This window comes from Alexandromys fortis, unplaced genomic scaffold, assembly GCF_014885135.2.
Source record: "Alexandromys fortis isolate MF-2015 unplaced genomic scaffold, M_Fortis_MF-2015_v1.1 scaffold_4, whole genome shotgun sequence".
In the NCBI taxonomy this organism is placed as follows: domain Eukaryota; kingdom Metazoa; phylum Chordata; class Mammalia; order Rodentia; family Cricetidae; genus Alexandromys; species Alexandromys fortis.
The window spans coordinates 3272111-3291911 of NW_026067944.1; the positions used below are offsets into that span (position 1 = coordinate 3272111).

General features: G+C 36.6%; 1 pseudogene; it reads left to right on the forward strand.

The window, feature by feature from the left end:
* Positions 1-10479: 10479 nt before the first annotated feature.
* Positions 10480-10988, forward strand: LOC126505704 (RING finger and CHY zinc finger domain-containing protein 1-like; annotated as a pseudogene).
* Positions 10989-19801: the final 8813 nt, after the last annotated feature.

Genomic DNA, 19801 nt, shown 5'->3' on the forward strand with positions numbered 1-19801 from the left:
CTTGATCTACAAGATGTGATCATCAGGGCTTATTTTATTTAATATGGATTTATTTTTATTTTTATGGATAAGAGTGTTTTGCCTTAAGCCGGGCGATGGTGGCACACGCCTTTAATCCCAGCACTCGGGAGGCAGAGGCAGGTGGATCTCTGTGAGTTCAAGACCAGCCTGGTCTACAGAGCTAGTGCCAGGACAGGCTCAAAAGCCACAGAAAAACCCTGTCTCGAAAAACCAAAAAAAAAAGAGTGTTTTGCCTTTATGTATGTATGCCCTTGGAGAAGAAATGAAGTGTCAGGTCCCAGAACTGGTTCTGCAAACAAGGTCTTTCAACAAAAACCAAGGCTGTCATGGCTAGTGTTGCAGCCAAAATGCTTTGGAAAATCCCATCTCTGTCTTCTGAGGCCGGCATTATATGTGACCACAATGCCCACCCCGTTTTTATGTGTGTTCTGTAGATTCAAACGCACTTCCTCACATTTGCATGACAAGTATTTAATCAGTGAGCAAGCCACCAAACCTTAACTTAAGTATGCTCTGAAGATTAATGTTGTCAGCTAGAAACAATAGACATTGCTGAAAATATTAGCAGATAATACACAACATACTTAAATAGGTTTATTTTCTTTAATATAGCTAAGACAAAGCCACACTGAGAAAGCATTAAGCAGTGTTATGCCCATTATGAATTCTTTTCATTTGTCATCTGATATTACTTAATATCTAAGGCCTTGGCACATGTAAGAGAAAACTCAGTTCATATTCTTTGTAAAATGAGTGTCTGTGAAGATCAGACCATGAGTCGCTCATCATGTGGATATTGGTTTTGGGGTTTCAGCGTTGGTTTCTTTTTTTAAAGAATGAGAGAAAAGGCGGCCAAAGGCCAGAGCATGCTCTTTGATCTCTCAGGAATGCAGCTTTTAGAAACCATGGCCACTTTTATTAAATTTTGAATCCTAAACATCTTGAGCTACAAGGCGCTGTTATTCTTTCTCCAGTTTAGCAGTAAATACTTTAACCAAGATGCACATGCATTCATCCAGGTCCACAAAGCACTGCTTGTAAAGAGGACAATACAATGTTGTTGCCAGTAATCCGGGACCATTGGCTGCATGACATATATGTGGCACTCTACCTGATTACTGACTACCTTGTTTTTGAATCATGGTTTGGTGGGTGGGTGAGATGAATTCAGACCTATAGTTAAAATCAGAGACTCCATTAAGTTTAGCCAAATCCATATCCTTGCATGCTGATAAGCCTCTCAAGTGATGTACAGATTTGATTTGTGTTGTAACCATTTGCAAATTTTGTCTGCAGGATAGCTTCATCTCCAAATTTAAAGGCCATGGCCATTTCAGTGATTTAAAGGCCCACATAATCCATCTCGAGGACCCTGAGACTCCTTTACAGTGATGGGCTGCATGTCTCTAAGTGTGATTTGTAGCCTCCAGCTTTCCACAGCAGAAAATCTCCTTTCTTTACCTTCCCTTCTGCTGTCTTCTCCATGGTGGCCTCATTGGATCCATGATTTCTTTTTATAAGCTTCAGTTCTGTGAAGGTGTGCAGGTGGCCATGTTCTCTGACTCCACACAGGTCTCTGTGGGAGCCTGATAAACTCCTATTGATTCAAATTCAAAACAAATCATCCTTTGCTTTTTCTTCCAATAGATTAAATCTCCAGGTTGTAAAGTGTCAAAGAGCCCCCTAAGTAGCTACTTAGGAAAAGTTACTTAGAGCAGACCCCCAGAGTAGCGGCACATAAAGCTGCTGTGTAAAAGATACAGTGAACCAAAGAGCCCACATCAGCAGTAACACCAAGAAAGAGACATCACAAACTCCCGGTTTTGGCTTCCATATTTCCGCACAAAGCATTTCATTGGCCCTAGGCTTAGAATAAGCAACTAAAGCTAGCCCCATCAAGTTCATTATTGGAAATGTATGTAGCCCTATAAAAGTGTTGTACGACAAGACATCCAAGCAATCAATTCAAGTAGATTGTCTTTGTTAGGGTTTCTATTGCTGTGAAGAGACACCATGATCACAGCAACTCCTACAAAGGAAAACATTTCATTGGGAGGTTTTCAGGTCAGAGATTTTTTTCATTATTGCACATGGTAGCTTGCAGTCAGACATGGTGCTCAAGAGGTGACTGAGAGTTTTACATCTTGCACAGTCAACAGGAAGTGGTCTGTCTTACTGGATGGGGTTTGAACATATATAAGACTTGGAAGCCCACCTCCACGGTGACATAATTTGCAAGCAAGACCACACCAACTCCAACAAAGCCACGAGTCCAAATAGTACGACTACTTTAGGGAACCATTTTCTTTCAAACAACCACATTCCAGTCTCTGACCCCCAAAGGCTTGGAACTATATCACAGTACAAAATGCATTTAGTCCAACTTCAAAAGTCCTCATAGTCTATAACAGTCTCAAACTTATTTAAAAATCCAAAGTCCTAAGTCCCTTCTGAGACTCATAACAATTCTTAACTGTAATCCTTTGTAAAATCAAAATGTAAAAAAAAAACACATACTTCTAACATATAATGCACATGTTTGACATTACCATTTCAAAATGAAGGAAAGGAAGCATACTGGGGAAATACTGAAGCAAAACAAGACTGAAAAGAATCTGGGCAAACTGTAAAACATCGCATTTCCATGACTTAAGTAAGAACACTCTTCAGATGTCCAACTCCTTTCAGGTTTGGTGACTGCGACACATTTCTTCCTCTTGGGCTGTTTTTATGCCCTGTTAGCCACTCTTCTAGGCAGCCATCCCATTGCTTTGGCATCTACAATATTTTGGGGTATCCAAGACAACTCGGGCTTCACTTTCACAGCTTCACACAATGAAGTCTCTAGGCCTCCATTGGGGCCACCCCTGAGGCATGCCTGGCATCAGCTGTTTTTCTTAACCGTAGAGGAACATCCCCCTTTCTATACTTGACTCTAAAGCCAGAACCATATGGCTCAACCTGCTATGTTCTGCTGCTTTCCGGGGCTAGAACATGGCCTCCTTATTCAATTATGTCATCACCATTTTTTTGTTTTCAATGTTTTCCTTTTGTGCCTAAGTTTGGCAATCCTGAAACTGAATCTTTAGACCAGGTTGGCCTCAGATTCAAAGATCTGCCTGTCTCTTGCTCCAGAGCGCTGGAATTAAAGGCATATGCCTCACACCTGGCTCTGAGCTTTTTCTTTTCTTTAATTCCTTTTTACTAGTTGGAAACTTAGTTGCGTGGGACCTTGCCCTGAGGGTACCACTCTCTTCATTCTATTTAATATCAGACTGTTTTTTCATCTGTTTATCTCTCTGAAAATGGGAGTTCTCGCTGCCCCTTTTCTTCTTGTACTGTCTATTTTGCATTTTCTGAATTCAGCTTTCTCCTTTTCATTACAGATCTTCATAAAAGTGAATGCTTGCAACCACACAACGGTCAATACTAGGCTGTTTTGGGATTTCCTCTACCAATGGAATTAAACCAAGACTCTTCAGTTGAACTTCAGGCAGACTTTTCAGAAAAGGGCCAAAAGGAGCCAAACTGTTACAGGCATAGTTTTTAGGACACATACTAAAATTCTTCTCTTATAAAACCTCTGAGTGAGGGTTCAAAGAGTTCAACTCACCCTCCGCACCACGGCCTTCCATCCTACTACGTGCATGACCCATGAAGATCTGCTTAAATCATTCAGCTTCTTTTCTAGTCCAAATTTCCTGAGTCCACATTCTTCCAAGCAACAACCTGGTCCAGCTTATCACAGCAACACCCCAGTCTCTGGTACCAACGTCTATCTTAGGATATGTAATGCTGTGAAGAGACACCATGATCACAGCAACTCTTAAAAGGAAAACATTTAATTGGGACTGGCTTTCAGTTCAGATATTTAGTCCATTATCAGCTTGATGGAAAGCATAGCAGTGTGCAGGCAGATATAGTGTGGGAAAGGCAAGCAAGGGCTCTTCAGGCAGCAGGAAGAGACAGTGACCTTTCTGCCAATAACACACTATTTTCATGAATGTATCTTAAAAAAAACTGTTTGAATTCTGTAATATACATATATATATTTTTCTTAATCAAGATAATCTGTACTATTCTCCAATATTTAGAATGTGCATGTATTTGACAATGGTACTGCAATAAAACTAGACCTTTGAAATCTAGAGAAAAAAATTTAGAATTTTCTTTAAAAAATAAGAATTCATTTCTAATTGTACTTAATACAATCAACAGACAAATGCAAATTTCTAAATATATTTCACCTTATTTTATTTAGTGTCAATCAAGTTTCATACTGTAATGGCCATGTCTTGTTCACACTGTCTGAAATTTCTAAGTATTTCATGTTTTCATAAATGATAACTTTTAAAAAGCATTTTTGGTAATCTCAAACATTTAAAAGTAGAACTAAATAATTTCCCATTGTTTGTCATATCCCATAATATCACTTTTGATTTTAGTAGAATTTTGGCCTGAATAATGACTATTTTATTTCTTTTATTCCTTTGTTAAACCCATCCATTTCCCTTTACATTTTTTATTACATCAGCTAAACATGCTAATATAAAATACAATTAATATGTGGATGAATCCATTTTTTTCTTTTCCTCAAGCAAAAATTCTTACTTACTATATGGCATGATACGTCTTACAAATTCATATTCTTAGACATGTAATAAAATGCTCACAGAGCTTTTCATCTGTTGGAGGAGGGGAGGCCACTAGTTAGTTCCTGGCCACTTAGCCCCAAAATAATCACACAGAAACTGTATTAATTAAATCACTGGTTGGCCCATCCACTGTAGCTTCTTATTGGCTAACTCTTGCATATTAATTTAATCTATTTCTATTAATCTGTGTATTATCAAATGGCTCTGTTCCCCTACAGTTCTGCCATAAACTCAAGGCAGTTCCTTTATTAACCATTGGTATTCATACCATAGAGAGGGAAATCCCACATCATTCACTGTATGAATAGAAACTAGAAACATGACAATATTGACTAAGATTAGAATAAAATCTATATGCTGATCAGTAGGATAATATTCAGGACTAAAAAATGTTTAGAATATAGTTATCCTGAGCAACAGGAGAAGTATAAATTCACAATATTGTTCAATTTTAAACTAGTAAATACCTAAAATCTGACAATGTATGCTGCTAGAAAACAGAGCTTTTCTGATATTTAAGAGAAAATGCAATACTAAAAAATACAAGGTTGTGTTTTTCCTTTTTATTGAAAGTAGACTCTTTTCTTCTTAATGTTTTTGGAGATGGATAATATGCTGTATAAAAAGAGACTCACTGGGAAAAGCTTCTTCCTTTTAATGATATATATATATATATATATAATAGTATAGGACATGCTACATATCATGATAGAAACATTCTTTGTTGTACATTTTTATAGTTTTTATGGTTTCTTACATTTATAAAATAATGTGTCTATAAGTTAAAATGAGTGTGTGTGTTATTCATGTGTAGTATATTCACCACCATTATAAATTTTATCAAGTCAGTATGACTAATTTTTCTCAAGTTGCAACCAGTTCTCATTTAATCTTATTACACTTACACATTTCCAAATATATGTTTCAGAATTAAATATGTTCATCTCATAATGATGGTATAGAAAAGCTCTCAATCTTACATTGACTTGCTACTTTTTGTGTTGCATTGATCTTTCTATCAGCAGGCCTGAGAACTAATAGCTTTAGGGATGAATGGACACAATTTTGCCAATGTGACTCCTACTCAACTGTCATATATTTGGAGTTGGAAATTGATCTCACACATTTCAAGCTTCAAATACTATTTGTTAGTAGAGAAAGTGAAATTATGATTAAAGAGAAGGAGCTCATTTTTTGCTAAAGTTTCAGAAAGATTTACCATATTTCTTCTCAAAAACATTTAGGATCATGGTGATTCTAAAACTAGGATACTTAGTCCAATATTAAAATAACTTATTTATTTATTAAAAATTTATCAATCATTTAAGGTAAAACTCTTGTTCAATTAGTTAACACTTTGCTTGCATCTTATGCAAGCACGCATTCATTGTTTGGTACTCTGCATTTTACTATGCCTTGATTAAGACCACTAACCTTGATTCCAAATGAATTAACTATGTGCAATGAATGAGTTTAATAATATTTGTACAATGAGTTATGTTCATATTAACCCATCCTTCCCAAACATTTACCCAAATATCCTATCACACAAAAACTTGTTCACTCATGTTAATTTCTGCTTTCACAATATTCAGCAAAAGGAAACTGGATAGACGCTAATCACACAATGACAAATGGATAATGAAAATATGATATATTTACACATTGAAATAAGACTCAGCTATGAAGGAAAATGAAATTTTGAAATTTGCAAATAAATAGGTGGTAGTGGTTGGAATATCCCGAGTGATGTACTCAGTCCCAGAAAGACAAGTTCAACATCCTTTCTCTCATTTGTGCATATTAAATATTTTCAGTCATTAGATATGTTTATTATAGTTGGAATGTCTACAGAACCCATAAAATTACTAATGATAATGGATAAGGGCTTTCAAGGAAGAGACGAAAGAAATCACTGGTATTATGGATTAAAGTGGAATTTTGATACAGCATGAAGTAAATTGAGTTTAGAAAGAGGAGAACAGATGAGAAGAGTGAAACTGGGAGCGATAAATAACATTAAAAATTTGTAAAGAAACATGTAGAAATATAATACACAGATTCTTAAAATATATGTATATGTACATAGACATGAAGGAATTCAATGGAGTTATCCCACAATAAGGCAACAATGTCCCCTGTGAGCACCAAAGGCTAAGAAATAAAGTGTTCAGTAATAGGAGTAGGCTACTTCTTTTGAAGTTGCTGGCCAACGAGGTCTCAAGAATTCCCAAATAATACAATTGTCAATGTCCCTGACCATCCTTCAGAACTGAATCCTGCTGCTGACTGTCACATACTTGAATTGCAGAAGATGGAGAAATCAAGCTGATACTTACCTGCAAAGGTTTTTCCCATGCTGACTAGCCTTCACAGTACTGGAAACTGTTGTGCATGCTACCAGGGAAGAAAAAACAAAATTCATCTTACTCATATGTGAACCATGCAAACTCAAATAATGAATGACCTGGCAAGACATGGTCACTCAAACAATAAAGACAGGAACATAATAGAAGTGAATGACTCTCTGCGATTGGATTTCAGAAGTTAAAGCCCATTTGGAGCAATGTTATCAGTCTAAGAATCTATAACTAGAAAAATTATAAGCTTTAGAAGAGAATCTACTAGTATTAGTTTGCTAAAAAGGAAACAATATTAAATTAACTACTAATAATTTTATCCTGTATCTTCAGATTAAGGCATCTATCAGTCCTCATCAGAGTAACTTCTGTTTACAGTAGATACTAATCAACACAGTCTCACAGCTGACCAAGATCCAGTGAGTAAGTGACTTCAGACTGTTCAGGCTGAAAGGGAACATCAATAGTGCATCTGCTCCTCCTATAGCTCAAGAATTAATTCAGAGAGGGGGCAGAAGGAGTTTCAGAATCAGTGGTGGATAACTACAAGGAAGTAGTGTCTTCTGGAAATGATAGGACAGCTACACACATGAACTTATAGCACTTGTGGTTATATGCACTTGTGGCTATATAGGACTTGTACCTTGGCAAGTGAGACCAAACTCTAACTAATGGAGGGGAGTTGGTCTGGAAGTTCTAACTCTAATCAATGAAATATTGGTACTCTTTTGTTTCTAAAAAAGGAAAAAAAATGACCTTTATTTAAGAATGTAACCCATGAAAAGCCATGTCGTTTCAGTGGAAAACCACATATCCTATGGTGCTTAGGAAGCACAAATTGTCCTTATGAGATGAAACAAGCAAACAACATGCAGAGTGAGAAGGAAAAGGACGGTACACCTGGAAATTGTTGGGGGTAGAAAGGGTGAATATAATCAAAACTTCTCAAAGATGTAATTAAAAGAGCACTAACATTGGCATTTTATAATGTCATTACTGGGACCAAAGAAATGACTTGACTATTAAGAACACTCCTTGTTCTTGTAGAATACCAGAGACTGAATTACAGAACCCATCTCAGGTGTTCTACAACTGTTTGAAACTTGAGTTCCAATAAACTCAGATCCTTTACTGGGCTCCCTGGCACCTGTAGTGGAAGTACAGCAAGCAGACACATGCTTACAAAAATCAAAATCAATTTAAAAATTTACAAAAATATTGTAAACTTTAGAATCTCACAAATATTTAATTTGTGTGTGTGTGTGTGTGTGTGTGTGCATGCGTGGTGAAAAGGAATAGGCAATTTTGAAAAGGAAGTACTGTGCAACTGAGAAACTCAGTTTCGTCTCTTTCCTTGTGAAAAATAAATCCATGTAGTCCAATAGTTATGTGTTGATTTTTTCAGTATGTTCACAACTATTTTACAGTTATTATATGTGTGCATGTTTATTTAACTATCACAAAACCTCTTAATAGTGATTTTCATGCTTTCAACCTAGGCTGCCCATTTCTTGTTAGAGACATTAGCTGTAGGGGAGTTACTCGAAGAAACCATTCATGGTTATAATCCAAGATCTGAAAAGGAAATTATAGCCCAGAAGGGAAAACAATAGTTGGTAAAAAGTTTGTGAAGGAAGAAAATTAAACAGTTTATTGAAGCTGAAAATTCAATTCCTGAAACACTAAGATGGAAAACTAAACCATGTAAAATGTTTTAAGCTGTGAAATCTGAGCAAGTTAAGACTCAAAGAAAATTAATGTTCATTTTACCCAGGAGTACAGAAGTTTATTACAACATGCTGTATCATCATTGATATCAAATACTGTTAATGTGAAATAGAGAAGTCTTTATAAATCACTTAAGTATTACCTTCTAGTGTGATGTGATGTGGGAAGGTCATTGGTTAATTAATAAAGAAACTTCTTGGCCTGATAGGTCAAAACATAGGTGGGTGGAGTAGACAGAATAGAATGCTGGGAAGAAAGGAAGTGAGCTCAGACGCCATGCTTCTCCTCTCTGGGCAGACACGATGAAGCTCCAGCCCAAGATGGACATACGCTAGAATCTTCCCCGGTAAGACACCACCACTTTGTGGTGCTACACAGATTACTAAATATGGGTTAAGGCAAGATGTGAGAGTTAGCCATAAGAGGCTAGATATAATGGGCCAGGCAGTGTTTAACAGAATACAATTTGTGTGTTGTTATTTCAGGGCATAAGCTAGCCAGGCGACCAGGAGCTGGGCTGTAGGAACACAACACACAGCTCCATACAACAGTGATGGACGCATTCTTTCAAGAACATTTGAAATAAAGTTTACTTAAGGTTTGTCCTCAAATATTGTATGTATTTGATAGTAACTAACTTTCCTTATCCACAAAATGAAAACTAATGTGCAGAGTGACTTAAAAACAATAGGCAAATTTCCACATCATCCCAGGATGGATAGCCAAATATGAATATAATCAGTCGTAAAGTACAAGAACCAAGGTGTTCTGGAAAATTCAGAAATTCAGAAATATCACTATAAGTACTGCTAAGAATATAGGCATCCAAAGGGGGGAAAAAAAAGGCAAAGGACACTGTCAATAGGACAAAATAACAGCACATAGAATGGAAAGCGATTTTCACTAAGCATCCAAGAGTGCTGATATCCAAAATATATAAAGAACTAAAGAAACTTGACATTAAAACCCTAAATAATCCAATTAAATATGGGGTACATACATAAACAGAGAATTCCCGACAGAAGAATCTCAAATGTCTGAGAAACAGGAGATATTCAACATCCTTAGCTATCAGGGAAATGAAACTCAAAACGACTGAGCTTCTATTTTACACCTGCTATAATGGCTAAGATAAGAAACACAAATGGACGTGAGCAGCCGCCATCTTGCCCGTGGTGTCCGCTGCTGTGAGAGGGAGTCCTGCTGCTCTGAGGTGTGGCTTCCAAACTGGGGAAGGCTCTGTAGATTGCAAGGGGAGGTGCATGAGATGGCGACAGTGCGGAAAGATGGCGTCTGCAGCCTGGAGCAAGGGCGGCACTAAGGCCGAGGCTGTCTCCTCAAGGATTGGTCCAAAAGAAGATTTTATTTATTTATTTATTTATTAAAGATTTCTGTCTCTTCCCCGCCACCGACTCCCATATCCCTCCCCCTCCCCCAATCAACTCCTGCTCTCTCACCAGCCCAAAGAGCAGACAGGGTTCCCTGCCCTGTGGGAAGCCCAAGGACCACCCACCTCCATCCAGGTCTAGTAAGGTGAGCATCCAAACTGCCTAGGCTCCCAGAAAGCCAGTATGTGCAGTAGGATCAAAACCCAGGGCCATTGTTCTTGACTTCTCAGCAGTCCTCATTGTCCGCTATGTTTGGTGAGACCTGTTTTATCCCATGCTTTTTCAGACCCAGTCCAGCTGGCCTCTGCTTGAAAAGTAACTTATGCCATGAATCTTCGAGGAAAACGTAAGTGTATTGAAAATGTTTCTCGGCAGAATTGTCCAATATGTTTGGAGGGCATCCACACGTCCCACGTTGTTGCTCATGTTTTGCCGTGTGGGCATCTCTTACATAGAACGTGTTACGAAGAAATGTTAAAAGAAAGCTACAGATGTCCACTGTGTACGCATTCCGCCTTAGATATGACGCAGTACTGGGAGACAGCTGGATAATGAGGTCGCACAAACTCCTATGCCATCTGAGTACCAGAATATGACTGTGGATATTCTCTGCAATGACTGTAATGGGCGATCCACAGTCCAATTCCATATCTTAGGCATGAAATGTAAGATCTGTGAGTCCTACAATACTGCTCAGGCTGGGAGCCGCAGAGCTGCAGTGGACCAGCAGTGAGCAGCCTGTTCTCGGCTGGAGAACAGCTCTGTGATGTAGATAAACTCTGTGTAAAAGACGCTGTTGTCACAATGTGTCCTAACTGTGATGTCGCAAAGCAGCAGGTCATATTATACGTGCTTACAGATTCAAGATCTCTGGATGGAATTACTGTAACTCGTACTGGATGAAGCCGCTGCTGATGTGTTGATCGGAAGTTCTTTTAGTCAAGTTTTGAAGTCAATGATGTTTGCCTCAGATATAGTCACGCACATAGAAATATTTTATACTTTCATGGAACTTTAAGTGATACGATGCACGCAGAGTTCATTTCTAGTTCTTGATAGAACTGTATTTAATTTTAGTATTTGATTTTTAAGGACTGTAATATAATTTTAAAGTTCTTATTGTTAAAATCTAATGGTTTTGAATTTTCTAAGACAGTCCTTTGGATCCTACAAGTGAGTTTTTATGTAAAAACTACCAATAAAATTATACTGAGATATTGTTTTACAGGGAAAAAAAAAGAAAGACAAATGGCATCTCTTGTTGGAAAGGATGGGCAGTAAGGGGAATACTCCTCTGTTGCTGGTGGGAGTGCACTATTATGTAGCCACTTTGGAAATCATTATGGTGGTTTCTCAAAAAATTAAAAAAACATCTGCCTCAAGTCCCAGCTATACCACTCTTTGGTGTATACCCAAAGGATGCTCTATCATACCACAAGGACACTTGCTCAGATATGTTCACACTAGTGTTATTCATAATAGCTAGAACCTGGAAAAATCCCAGGTGCCTCTCTATCAAATAATGAATAAAGAAATGGTACATTTGCACAAGTACTACTCAGCTGTAAAAAGTAATGACATCATGCAATTAGAAGACAAATTGATGGAATTAGAAAAGTCCATCTGAGTGAGGTTACCAGACCCAGAAAAACACACATGAAATGTAGTCACTCAGAAATAACCATGCTACAATCCACAGACCAAGAGGGGCTAGGCAACAAGAAGGGCCAAAGGGGAGACATTTGGATCTCCTTGGGAATGGGAAATAGAAGAGATCTTCATGGTGTAGTGGGATTAGACAGGGATGGGAACTTGAGGGATTGGTTTGGTGGATGGACGGAGGGGTAAAGTACTAAAAGAGATGACTGGAAATGGGGGGAGCATTTTGGTAGGTAGAAACCAGATGCAAGGGAACTAAGACTCCTGACAATAGTGGATACATAGCTAGAACTGGCTATCTCTTGTGATCAGATGGTGACTACCCTAATTGTCATCAGAGAGCCGTTCTCCAGTAACTGATGGAAACAGATGCAGAGACCCACAATCAAAGATTAGGATGAAATCTGGGGAATCCTGATAAAACGAGGGAGAAAGAATTGTAGGAGCCAGACATGTCAAGAAAAACACAAGAAAACCCACAGAAACCTGGCTTATAGGAAGTCACAGAGTTTTTACCAACAACCAGGGAGCCTGCATGGGACCAGCCTAGGTCCTCTACAGAAAAATGACAGCTGTGTAGCTTGGTCTACTTGCGAGGCTCCTAACAGTGGGGGTAGAAACTGTCCCTAATGTTTTGGCTGGATCTTGGAAACCTGTTTCTCATACTTGATTGCCATGCCCATTCTAAATAAAAGAAGTTCTTAGTCTTACTAAAACTTAATATGCATTTTTTGTTGATACCTAGCAGAAGCCTGCCACTTTCTGAACAGAAACAGAGGAGGAGTGAATTGAGGTTGGGGCAGAGAGAAGAGAAGGAGGGAATGGAAGAAGAGGAGGGAGGAGAAACTGCAATTGCAGTGTAAAATATATGAATTATTAAAAATCTATGTGGCCAATCAGAGCAAAATAGGAGAGAGTAAAGGCAGGTGCTAGACATGAATAGAAAGTTCTGTCAGTTGGGAAGAAAACATTTAAGAAGACTAAACAGGTAAAACAAACATGTGAACACTTTCACATGAAATATTAAAGGTTTCTGGTCTACAGTGAAAGTAAACAAACTCTCAAAAAATTAAGGAAATAAAATGATTGGAGTATTGTAATAAATAGAGAGCCCATAAGGCAAAGTAGACTGACTTGGAGAAAAACTCCATGGTTCAAAACATTAAATTGTACCCCCATATAGAAATAAGAAAGAAAGAAATGAAAAATGCACACATTAAGCATATATTAAATAATGTTTATTATATATATTAGATGTGTATATATTTGATAGACGTGTGAAAACGAACATTGCAATCAAGATCTACAACATTTAGCAGCAATCTGTATATGGGAGAACAGCAAGATCATGTGACATAAGGGTTCAAGACTTTTAATTGGTAAGAAAGTTGACCTTGCAACCCTTCCCCACTGTCTATCCTGCCCTCACATGTATTTCTATGGACTCACAATGTGAGAGTTCACTATGCAGACTATGCTATTTGATATGGTAGGACAATCAACTTTCTTTTTTTAATATTTATTTATTTATTATGTATACAATATTCTGTCTGTGTGTATGCCTGCTGGCCAGAAGAGGGCACCAGACCCCATTACAGATGATTGTGAGCCACCATGTGGACTCTGGGAATTGAACTCAGGACCTTTGGTAGAGCAGGCAATGCTCTTAACCTCTGAGCCATCTCTCCAGCCCGAGAATCAACTTTCAATTACATGTGTTTAGTATGTTAGGTTTCCACAGGATATCACCAAAGCCACGATCGTGTTACCTTGTACCACACTTGGAGAAACCGAGACATAAGTAGAATCAAATACTTTTGGTTTGCACTATACACTAAATGTTAAAAATACTCGTGTGCCGAGCAAGGATGTCAGGACCACGGGGGGTGCACCCACCCACTGAGACAGTGGGGCTGATCTATTGGGAGCTCACCAAAGCCAGCTGGACTGTGACTGGAACAGCATGGGATAAAACCGGACTCTCTGATCATGGCGAACAATGAGGACTGATGAGAAGCCAAGGTCAATGGCAAGGGGTTTTGATCCTACTTCATGTTCTGGCTTGGTGGGAGCCTAGCCAGTTTGGATGTTAACCTTCCTAGACATGGAGGGAGGGGGGAGGACCTTGGACTTTCCACAGGACAGGGAACCATGACTGCTCTTTGGATAGGAGAGGGAGGGGGAGAGGAGTGGGGGGAGGGGGAGAAGAGAGGGGGGAGGGGGAGAAGAGGGGGGGAGGGGGAGGGAAATGGGAGGCTGGGAGGAGGCGGAAACTTTTTTTTCTTATTCTCAATAAAATAAAAAAAAATACTCGTGTGCTTTATGAGTGTTGTTACCCATATATACTTGGTAAGTACTGATGTTGCCTCCAACTGACACGTAGGCAACTATTATGCGATTATGTAATAAGTCCCCAAGAGTCTAAAACTGATATTGGGACTCAAACAGTCAAACAGATCCCACGGTAGGTTTTCTGTCTTTATAATTAAGTCCTATGTTTTAATTTGCACAGTCTCTTTTTAATTGGGATTTATGTCACTACAAATGATAAATTTAGAGCTATAAAAAGCAGAAATCTTCATGATTCTCAAGCCTGAAACACCATAAACCATTTTCAGCTTATTGAAGAATTGTCATCACCCAGAAAAAAAAAATCTTCTAAGCATATTCAGACATTTTGTCAGTTTTCTTCAGTGAAAGAGAAGCTTAAAATCAGAGTAAAATTGGGACTGAGCAATGCCGAGGACAGTGTTGAGTAGGAAATTATAGAAATGGCAGACAGATAATGCGAGAAATACTTTCAGTATAACTATTTGTACAACATCGTTACTACCAATAAAACAATGTACTACATGTTTGACGTAGTCATCAAGGAGATTTTAAAAGTTTTAATGAAAAAAATAGAGACTATGAGAAAATGTACATATTCATCATTTTGATTTAATTATTTCCTAATATATGCATGTTCCCTAGAAATATGCTTTGCACTGTAGAGTTAGATAAATTTTATATGTTAATTACGATACATTTCTAGAAAATATAAAAAACAATGTAAAGGTGAATACACTTTTCACAGTGTATATGGCAAAGAGTAGAGGAAAGTGTTTTATGTTTAAAGAAACAAACTTGCATGAATTGAAAAAGTCCATAATTGCTAGATGTTATCGAAGTATCCAAATGTAAGTGAATTTCATGCCGTAGAAAGCCATTTTCCTGTGGGTGACAAAGTGTTTCTGCAAGGGTCCTATTTGTATAGAATCAAAATCCAGTAGCAATTGCCAACCCTAGGGAGACATGAATATATCTTTTTGTTTTTATAGCAGGGGCATCATAAATTGCATGTACTTCATATAAATTGAGGTGAATTCCTGCAGACTTAGTGCAGCAATCTTAGAATGTTTGCAGATTTATTCCAATTACATTTCTGCCCCATAGTGGGAAGATGTCATAGAAAACACAGTGCAGCGCTTTAATGGGAGTTGTGACATTGGTTTGAAGGGCCTTTAGAAAGTTGACATTTTTTCAACTTTTTTTTTTGAATAACCCTCTAAGGGTTTTCTGTCTGAATTCCCAATCTTCATAAATCATATAACATTTCATTTTCAGTGGTTCTGTTAAAGAAATAGTGTTAATAAATTGCCAGGAACCACTTCACACTCAAAATGATGCACTTTTCCTAAGTGATATACTTCCAGTTATTAAAAGAGGTAAGTAGTCAACCACTTTTGAGAGGATGTGACATGCAGTATGATAACCCAAGAAAAAAAGAAGTATAAAGGCTAATGCACTCCCAACATATACAGTGTTCTTGTATTGAAGTTTCTTAACTTATTGAGAAGCACTGAGTGGCTTCATTCTGAAGATTTTTTTCTCTCAAAACGAACACACAAGTTGGCTTTACTGTTCAAGAAGAGAAAAATGGCCTTTAGGAAATTGCATTCTTAAGTAAATTTGCAAAAATTCAGTATGGAACCTTACAAGTGATAATTGCATTTAGCAGTCTATACACATTTAGCTTAGTAAACCCTGGTTATATTTTGCACCTTCCTTCTGAGTCTTGTGTAAGGCCTGTCTACTAAGTACCACATACTTCCCAATAGATCTGTTCTGCATCTTTGGGACTCTAGAGAATAGCTTCAGGATGTCATCTCACACTTTCAATAACATTGTTGTCAACAGTAACAACTAAATAAAGATGTTAAAATGGCTTTAGCATCTTTGCCTAATATGATAAATAAATTTAGTCTGATTCCTGTGGCTGGAGAAGCATCCTTGAAGACTTTCTCTGCAGTTCCCCATTCAGGCTTGTGTGTCTTGGTTCTCATGGTACTTTTTCCTCCAATGTATTACCATTTTGAATAGATGAGTAATAGACAGATACATGTGAAAAGATGAAGTTTTGAACTACTTTTATAAAAACTGACCTCTACATGTGACATTTTAGTAGCATAATATCAAAATGATAAAATAAATAAATTTTTGATAAAGTATTATTAAGAGGACTCCACGTTCTTATAAAAATAAAACAATAAAATCTGCTACTAATTACAACAAATTTTTAAAAAGCAGATTCTGTGAGTAAACAGAGAAAATAAAGTATATGTCTGGAAGAAAGGAAATCATCAAATAGGATTTAAATATTGTTTTCAATTCTGTAATCAGTTCTTGGCCATATTTGCAACTACAATAATTTCAAACATGACTTTCCATAAAAGGAAGACAAGGTTACTCTGCCCTATAATATTTCACTGTTAATTGTACTTCTCCACTATTGACATCATCAATAGTTTTATTCTAAATCATTACCTTTGATTTCACATACACAAATTTTACTAAGGTGGACGAGAAAATAATCCACCACCATGAATTAGCCACATCCACTTTCTGTTTGAAAAATCACCAGAAGTGAAATTATATGGAACTTTCTGCAGGTCAGCAGTTGAGTCTAAATTTAAATCTCCTGATTGATAATTTTGGTAAATCTCCTCACCTGGAAAATTTAACACATAAACTCAAGCATTAGATGTGTTGGTACAAAAATATCATTGACCCAGCTATATGTATTTTCTTTTAATTTTTATTCTTTGCTGGTCCTTTATAATCAGATCATTGATATAAGTTCTGACCTTCCAGTTCAGACTCTGGAGAGATGAAGGCAGATGTCAAACACAGAGAATAGTTCCCAGAAAGAAAATTCAGTTTCACCTTGAATTAAGAGGGGATAAAAGGCATTAGCCACTATGTGACCCAGCGTTAACGATTTAATATCACCTATGCTGTACTTTACGAAAATATATTAGGGGGACACCCAAATACTTTCTCAACCTCTGAGAAAATAGGAAGGTTGTTGGGGAAAAGTCCCTCAACCTAATGATAAAAAGCAATTTCGGGTTAATTGCCAACTCTTGAGGCAGCGGTGCTAGTTCTTCCGTCTCGAGGGGAAATGCTGAACCTGAATGGAGAAGAGAGATTACTCCAGAAGGGAACAGAATGGCACAGTTTGGAGAGTTTGTGATGGCAGGAGTAATGGTCTGTTAAACGATGCATAATCCTCTAGAGAGGAACTTCCCAATTCAGAACTTTGTAAAGGAAGCTCTCACATGGACAGAGCAAGCGAACAGCTCCCAAGTGCGTGTGTAGAAAAGAAGACACAGAAACAGGTGTTTTTCAAGCTAAAGAACTTTTGATAATGAACCACGCTCCCAGCAAAGGACACAGTGAGGTGGAATGAAGAAATGGAAATAAGAGCATGAAACGGCTGCAAAAGTCTGCCTGGAAATTTGGGGTGTGTGTGTGTGTGTGTGTGTGTGTGTGTATCAACTTAGGTTATACTAATTTCCAGCCTTTTTCAAGTTTCAGTGATAAACATTTGAAAGATTATTTAAATTAAAAACATATGGTCAAATCGAATCATTTCTGTTAAAGAGCTAAAATACTTATCCTAAAAGAAATTTTGAAACTTGTGGATCCCGAAGAATACATTATTCATCAAATCACAAAGAATTTAAGAAATGATTTCTGCTGACTTTAGATTTGAATTATTAGCCACTAAACATAATTCATCAAATTACGCGTGGTTGAGATACTTTTTCTTCAAAGGTGTAATAGTTAATTATTTTTATAGAAATTTCTTTGTAATTATAATTGTTTCTTTTATTTTCTGAGATAATATAACTATCATTTTATTACATTATACTACAATTACATTACAAGCATAAATACACAAAAAAGGAAGAATGACAAGCTAAAGGGAAAGATAGAAAACTAAGTATAATTATTGGAAGTCGCTATGCCATCTTGTTAAATATTTAATATTATTAAATTGAAGTAATTGTGTGGTTGTTCATATATGTTTATATAGGATTTATCTCTATAGTATGTATTACTCTGATGTTTATTTTTTTAAAATGAGACAAAAATCATTACTCTGACTTTATTTTTGTAAATGTTCTCCAACTTCTCTTTCTTAAACTATGTGATCTTTTGTTGTTGTTTTTAGATTTTTATTTGCTTTTTAGCATAAAGGGGCTTATTAGATCTTCACCAATAAAAATAGTCTACACACCCAACACATGTATAAATTACTTCTTTAAAACTATACACCAATATACATGTAACAATATAGATGAAAAATAAACATATGAATGTTCCACTACATCCTCCTATGTTTTAATGAGAATTGCTTTCAACAATATGTGAAAATCATGATTTTCCTGGAGACCAGTAGTGCAGTGAAAGGCAATGGTTAAACATACCCATATTAATTAGATGAAATGATGTCTGCCTTCAATGCTCTTTAAATGTGGTTATTTATACACATATTATTTTGTTTAATATAGATTTTAAATTAGACACATTCTGATTAGAGTTTGTTCACCCCCTACTTCTCCCAGATGCTCCCCACCTTCCCAGCCATCATAATACACACTTTTTTTTGGTTTTACTTAGAAAAGAACAGAAAATAATAATAGGATAAGATAAAACAATTGCAACAAAATCAGAATCTGCCACAGATTCTGCTATTTCATATTTCATTGTTTCAGTCCTGCAGCTTTTAGAGGGCCGTATTCCCTCGGTGTCCTCCATCAACTCCTTCACTCTTGGCACTTACTCTACTTTTTGATTAGGAGAAAATATGTGGCTTATATTCTCAATACAAATAATTAAGTAAACTTCCTTAATATTTCTTCTTAGGAATATCATTAACTTTCACATTGTTATTCAATAAAACTGCCATCTTAAATATTGTACTTTTAGAATAATAATTAAAACCAATATAGGTAAAAAAATTCAATATGCTTGCTTCTAATATCTGTGTAATTTAATTTTTCATGTAACATCATTATGAATTATTATTGCAATTTAAAGTAATTAAAGAATGAAAACACAACTGCTTACTATGACAATACACCCACCAATAACTGAATGTAATACTACTGTTTGCCATACCTTTATATGCTAATTGTAATCAATGAATCAGTGAATAAGAATCAGTCATTACTATCAGAAGAAATATAAAGTATTCAAAATCACCAGCATTACTTGCTTAAACTCTGTACTCAAATCTTGCTTAAATGAATGCCAATTATAAAGAAGTATAATAATTAAACACAATTAAATTCACACAATAACATATAAGCTATAAAATAGAGGAAAAGTTAATTTAATCTTTATAAAACATGTGAAAATGTAATTTTCCCATGAGGAAACCAATATTTACTATTTTAAACGTCGGTAATGTGTGAATGTAAACCAGGGTGATTCCATAGTCACTTACATTTAATCATGGAGGAAAACAATGAATTTCAAATCATTTTATTGAAAGTCACAAATGTTTGTCTTTAATCCAAAGAGTATCTGGGTTGCTACGGCAATACCTGCCAACTTTACTATGAGAGCAGTGAATAATTTAAAAGGCATTGCTGAATATAAATGGACATTTAATTTTTACACATTGCTTAAGACAAAAATGTTCCGTGCTTTGAGTTGT